General features: G+C 34.8%; 1 pseudogene; it reads right to left on the bottom strand.

Annotated features, from left to right (window-relative positions):
* Positions 1 to 6,622: 6,622 nt before the first annotated feature.
* On the bottom strand, positions 6,623 to 7,203 carry LOC114050074 (annotated as a pseudogene).
* Positions 7,204 to 7,405: the final 202 nt, after the last annotated feature.

The following is a 7,405-nucleotide window of genomic DNA, read 5'->3' as shown; positions in this document are numbered from 1 at the left end:
AAATAATGGTTATCTTTTTTTAAACAACAGAAAAAAATTGATTAGTTTAAGAAAATATAGATGAGCATTTAATGATTATTGGTGATTTGATTTCATTTTCAGATACCCTTTTTCTTCAGATATTCAATCAATAAGCATTTATTAAACTCTGACTAAGTACTAGGGATATGAAAAAAAGGCAAATAAAGTCCTGCCCTCAAGGGGCTTATATTCTAATGAGGGAGACAACATGTGAATTCATAAGTGCATATAAGGTGCACACAGAATAGATTAAAGGTAACCCTAGAAGGGAAGGCCCATTGAAAGAGGTGGGGTTTCAACTGAATCTCAAAGGAAGATAAAGATTCTGAGAGGCTGAAGTGAGTAAGTGGAACATTCCGCATATGGAGGACAGCCAGCATACAAAGAAACAGGGATAAGAAATGGTGTGTCACATCTAAGGAAGAGCAACCAGGCTAAAATATAGAGGGGGTACATAGGAGGAAAATATATATATATTTAAAAAAACACTGTAAAGGTAGGAGGAGGCTAGATTTAGAAAGGGCTTAAAGGTCAAATAAAAGATTTTATATTATATTCTGGAGGTAAGAGGAAGCCACTAGAATTTGCATAGGAAGTGGACATCGTCAAACTTAAGCAGTAAGAAAATTGCTTTGAGATATATGTGGAGTATGAGATGGATTATAGCAGAGCAAGACTCAAAGCAGGGAAATCAACCAGCAGGCTCTTGCAATATTCTAGGCATGAGGTGATGAGGACTTGAATTAGGAAAGTGGCTGATGAGCATGGTAAAAAGGGAACATACATAGGAGATATTCTGAAAGTAGAAAGATTTTGCAATGTATTGTCTATGAGAAGTGAGTGAATGTGAAGAACTGAAGTTAACACCACCATCATGAACATAAAGGATTGGGAGCATAATGGTGCCTTGACAGTAATAGGAAAGTTTGGAAGAAGGATGGATTTTGAGGAAAAGATATTAAGTTCTGTTTTGGACGCGTTGAGCTCGAGAACCATATGAGACCATGTGTTCAAAATGTCCAAAAAACAGTTGGTAATGCAAGCAGGATTAGAGCTCAAGAAAGAGTTTAGGGTTATAAACATAAACCTGGGAATTATCTGAATGTTGATAGTAAGGAAGCCCCATGGAAACCAATATTATCACTAAGTGACATAAGAGGAAAAGAAAAAAAGAAGGGGCCAAGACAGAGCTTTGGGAAAAACTGCTGCTAGTAGGAGTGACATGAACAGAGATACCACAAAAGAGAACAATGAGGAACAATCAGGCAGAGGACAGATGAAACAAGACAGAGCAGTTTCACAAAAACCAAGAAAAGAGAATTTCTAGGAGCAGAAATTGATCAAGGTTAGAATGCTATAGATAGATACAGAAGAATGAGGATTGAGAAAAACTATTAGATTTGGAAATTAATTATAATTATAAATTACATTATAACATAATTATATAGGTATTATTATTTTTATATGATTAAATAATATGATTATAATATCTATGATTTACATAGAATTGTAAGATTTGCAAAGTGCTTAAAATATTATCTCATTTAATTCTTCCAATAACCCTATAAGATAGGTACTATTATTATCCCCATTTTACAGATTAGCAAACTGGAGAAGCAAAGTTTTCTGATTTGACTTAGGTCACATAGCTAGTAATTGTCAGGGATAGAATTTAAACACAAGTAGCCTTCACTCTAATTCCAGTGCTCTATCCACTGTACCACCAACAGCCTATATTATTGATAACACATTAGATAACTGACTTACCCAATAATTTTATTGTGTGTGTGAATAAAATGTAATTTTTAACTAGAAAGAATCACTAAGACAATATTGCCAACCTTTGCATTTTACAAAAACAAACAAAAAAGAGGCCTAAAGAGTTTAATAAACTTCTAAAGGTAATGCAACTAGTCAGTGCCACAGTTAGGACTAGAATCCATGTCTTTTCCAGATGTGAACTGTTTCTTTATTAAAATATATTTCCCTTGAATTTACTATACTTTCATATTATACTTTCAAACTCTCATTGCTGATTATTATATTTTTTCTAAGTAAATTATATAAATATATTTTACTTACTCTGAATGGTTTCAAATCTAGTTATAGTCTTGATTTTAAAAGATTTGATTATGACTAGTGCCCAGTAACTAAAGACTTTATTTTTGGACAAACAAAGAAACTACGTCTTCTGGATTTCATGAGTTCATTAAAAGATTTACTAATGTATCAATGTGTATTCTAAGGCACAGGACCAGAGGGAGTGAAAGAAGCAGGGAAAGAGGAAGGGAAGGAGGGAAGGAAGGAGGAAAAGAAGGAGAGAGAGAGTTGTGTTGCCCAGCAGGAACTGCGAGTAGTAGTAGCTGCCCTGCTGGGGACCCAAACGACCAGTTTCGGTAAGGCAACACAGCCTGCCTGCGTTCTTTCCTTCCTTTCTTCCTTCCTTCTCTCCCTCACTCCTCTCCCTCTGTTCCCTCCCTCTGTCCACATAGGGAATCATACCCTTACCTAAATGTGGTCTACCCAAAGGAATATAAATTTTGATCACTGAAACCTCTCAAGATATCTTGTGGTTTAAGGGCTAGATTTCTTTTTTAAGGATCATGACCTAAACCCCACTCTGATTCTCATTGATTAGTCAACAATAGGTCCCAGGCCAAGCTTCACTTGGTCATTCTTGGGCCCTACTGACTCAGAGTGAGTATAAATAGCAGTTGTTTCTGTTTTGGCCAGAAATCTTGAGGGTCTTCCCCTCCCAGGCTGATTTTTTTTTTCACTAGGCAAAAGAGTTCATTTTTTTTTTGGCCTCATTTCTTACTTAACCTTAATCACTGAATCTGTGTTGCCTCAAACTGAAACCTGGGAAAGACCCTAGCTTAAAAAGACCAAGGTCTCCCACTTCATCCAGAGCCATCTCCACTCATCCTGATCTATGTCTTGCCACTTGACCCAGATGTGTACATAGGAGAAAGTAAGGGTAGTGACTTTGCACAGCCCTGCCTCATTTAAATCCAAATCAATTGCAAATCATGGCATCACCTCCCTGGTGTCATGGTGCTTTTTGAGAATGAAGGACAAACAATAACAACAAGGCACATGATCTCAGAAAATTTATGTCCTATTGTGGGAATACAACTTATACACAATTGAATATAATAAAACAAGCATGTCATTCTCTATTGCCTTGAGGAGGAAAGATATTTTTTTAACCCAACATTTAAAAACAGCTACAATCTAGCAAGAGACAGCTAAGTGGTGCAGTGGACAGAATGTTGAACATGGAATCAAGAAGACCTGCCTCAGACACTTATTAACTGTGTGCCCCTGGGCAAGTCACTTAACTTCTGTTTGCCTAAATTTCCTCATCTGTAAAATGGGGGTAACAATACTACCAATTTTCCAGGATTGTTGTGAGGGTCCAATGAGATATTATTTCTGAAGAGCTTGGCAAATCTTAAAGAATCCTATAAATATTGCTATTGGTATTATTGTTATTACTGTTGTTGTTGTCATATCTTAACTACCTTTCCAACTTTATTCCATATCGTTCCCTTTTATGAACTCTCCATTTTAGCTAATCTTAATTATCAGTCATTCCTGAACTTTATACTCCATTTCCCACCTCCATGTGTTTGTACAACCCATTTCCTTGTCTCCCTTCATGTTCCATTTTCTCCATGAAGCCTTTCTTCCTGATTCTTCTTCCCTCTTCATTCCCTTCAAGTTATTTTTTGCTCTCTACCTCCTCAGTGATTGTTTTATTATATTCAATTGTGTATAAGTTGTATTCCCACAATAGGACATAAATTTTCTGAGAGCAAAGACATTTTCTTTTTTATTAGGTTATGTCTGTCATCTCACACAGCACCTTGCATGAATAAGGCACTTAACACTTGTTAGGTTAATTAAATATCTTCTTTGAATTGAAAATATTTTATTGAGTAATTTAAATATATAAAGTACTATGCTAGTAGTTTGACTGAAGAAGGTGGTGTTAAAAGATATGATACACAATTCTTATGGTCAAGGAGCTTAAAATTGAGATTAGAAGATAAAATTTATGTATGTGTGTGTATGTGCATTCTATCTAGTGACACAAAGCAGTTGATTTCAGGGGGTCATGTATCAGATGATTGACTTTCCTTGGAAGCAAACCTCAGATATAATCACTGAATAAGTTCTAAGTGGGCTGGACAGATTCCATGGTTGACTTTTGAAATAATGATAATCAATAAATTTGTTCAGGCCACATAGATCCTTATCATAGGAATCAAGAGTAGGGAAATATCACTTCCTCTTGGGATAGTAAAGAAAGTAAATTACTACATAATAAACTATCTTGTATTATGTATTATATTAGAACAGTCCTTGGCACATAGCTAAGCAGTTAATAAATGTTTTTTTCATTCATTATAGTTATCCACATCTATGTCATATTCCCCTACTTTATTATATGATCTGATAGGGTAGGGACCAAGCCATATTAACATTCAACCCCATACAGCTAACAGAATGTTTAGCACATAAAACCAGTAAATGTTAGTTTAATTGAATAGGAGCATTCCATGAAAAAAAATAACGTTTTGAGTTCCATATGTAGGAATCATCAGAAGAGGCCAAAGGCAATTCATGATGAATGGGTGACTATAAACAGTGCACAGGGTCAGGAAACAGAAGCATAAATCTTGCTGTTGTGGAAAATTGTGTAGAGGAGTAATGGGATTAATTTTAAGAAGATTAAGGGTAAATTATAGAGGTCCTAGGCTGCCAGGCTAAGAAGGAATATTATGTTCTAAAATTTAGAATCTAAATAATGGGCAGCCATTGGAAGAGGGGGATGATATGATCAAAGTGTCATTTGAGAAGTTTTATCTGATTTCATCAAATAGGATGGGAGATAGCTAAGTGGCACAGTGGATATAGTGCCAGGCCCGGAGTCAGGAAGACTCATTTTCCTGAGTTCAAATATGGCCTCAGATACTTGCTAGCTATGTGACTTTGGGCAAATCACTTAACCCTGTTTGCTTCAGTTTCCTCATCTGTAAAATGAGCTGGAGAAGGAAATAGCAAACCATTCCAGTATCTTTGCCAAGAAAACTCTGAATGGGGACACAAAAAGTCAGATACAACTGAAAAATAACAGAGTGGAGAGGAGGTTGGAACCCTGGGGAACACCTAGCAAAATATTACAATTGTCTTTATAGCTAATCTCTTTCCATAAGCAATGCCTTCTTCTATGATTCCCTTGGTCATCTAAAAAACAAAGGGTTTTTTATTGTTTAAATGCATAGTCATATCTCTAGCTTTTGGTATTTGATCCTGAGAGCCCTAGACAACTTTCTTAATACTATAAATTATAGAAAAAGAGGAGACACGAATTGTTAAAAAACAATTTCCCCTACCTGTGAGTTCTCCATCCAGAGCTATCAAACTCAAGGCCTGCAGATATTAGTCAACAAAACTCCAGTTTAGCCAGAATCAGATTAAAATATAATTGGAAAGTGTTTAACAAAATGAATAAAAATACAATACAAGACAATGTTAATTCGTGATTTTCTTAGTTGATATGTCATCTGCATTTCTCTTTGAGTTTGATATAATGAAATCACAGATCAACTCCCCATCTACTATCTTGAATGAAGATATAGTCAGGTTGTAGTTTCTTGCTTTGTCACCCTGTCCATACCCTTAATTTTAAATTTCAGAATTCAAGAGTGCCAGGACAGATCATGTCTCTACAGTCTCAAAATTATACTAGGTCCAGGAAGAGCTTAATAAGCTACTTTCTAATGATGCATTTCATAATCTTCAAAAATATTCTTATTATCATATATTCATCATAGTGAAATTATCTCTAATATTTGTGTAACTTAAAAAAATCAAGTTATCTTGTAATGAATGACTCCATACTTGAGTTAGATATGGTTGGAAAACATCAGTGCTTTTGAGATTAAAGAACTTGAAATTAGTTTGAAAATGATGCTGGATAGAAAATTTAATAAATCTTCAAATGTAAAGTACCTTTATATCTTAATGCCTTTTAAAAATCACAAATGCATCTTAAAGAAATAATCCCTGTTATTTGTTTCTTAAAAGATCCAGAGGACTTTCTGTCATATTATTTTGTCCTTATAAAATTATGATTGATGGATATACCAGGAAATTTCTCCATTTGGTGGTTGATTTACTTTTCTTTTAATCTAACACTGACTACTCTGGCCCTGCTTGGTGATGCGGGCATGCTCCAAGCTGTTATTATTATGTTTTAATAATAATAATAAATTTTAATAAATTAAGTGTTTATAATCACTTAATTGCTACTTTCTTAATCATCAAAACTGTAAGTTTTGCTAAGTTTATTTTCTTTTATAAGTCACACATTTTGTAATGAAACAAAGCCCAATTGCAGAGACCATTAAAAAAAAAGTTATCTTTAACATAGAGTTAAGATAGAGTGAGATGAAAATATTTGTGATTCCTTCTCTGGTACAATTTTAGGATAGATAATTTGTACCCAATTGATTTTCTTTTTTGATTTGGACAAAAATTATTTTTATTTTGACATCTGAATAACTGTTGACTCCTCAGGACATGGGCTTTGGCATCTTTTCCAACTTATTCATCAGCTTGTTGCACTGTGCCTTTCTCAGAAACATAGATGCCACCCCAAAATTTTCTGATATCCTTGTTTTTGACTGTGGTGGCCTGTTGAATCAGGGCAGCTGAGTTTGATACAAGTTCAATATCATTTTCTTCAAGAATTAACTCATCTTTTTGGGCTTGAGAAACAGCACAAGCAACACCTGGTCTCATGTGCACTCTTCAGATATATTTTTCACCCAAAAAATTTCTGATTTCGACAAGTGAGCCATTCTCTTGAATAATAACATTGATGGGGAAGTGAACATCTTGTAACGAAAACCTAGGGTAACACCTTTGATCATATTTTTGTACATGACTACAGATTGTGCATATGGTTGCAAGTTCTTTTTGATTTCCACAACACCTGTCTACCTGGAGCCTTTTTTTCTTCTTTCCAAGGAGACTGAGCTCAACACTGATATGGTTGAAATCCCTGTGGAGGATTCCTGTGGGCCCCTTCACAATAACTGTCCGACCCTTAAGAGAGATGTCAACATTTTCTGGGATGTCGATGGTCTGGTTGCTCAGAATAATCTTCATTCTGGTAGTGAATGGGCCAAAAAAAAAAAAAAAAAGGACCCAGTTGATTTTCAAAGTTCATATAGAATGAAGAAATAAAATCTCAGGAAATAAAACTACATTGGAACTCTTTTTTTAAAGTATTTATGAAATCTCTTTATGTTTTAAAGTATAATAAAATAATTACGAAGTTCAGAGAACATCCTTCATATAGTTCATCTCT

This window comes from Vombatus ursinus, unplaced genomic scaffold, assembly GCF_900497805.2.
Source record: "Vombatus ursinus unplaced genomic scaffold, bare-nosed wombat genome assembly UNPS02014798.1, whole genome shotgun sequence".
In the NCBI taxonomy this organism is placed as follows: Eukaryota; Metazoa; Chordata; class Mammalia; order Diprotodontia; family Vombatidae; genus Vombatus; species Vombatus ursinus.
Note: the sequence above shows the minus strand (reverse complement) of the source record. Positions and strands in the feature narration are given on the sequence as shown.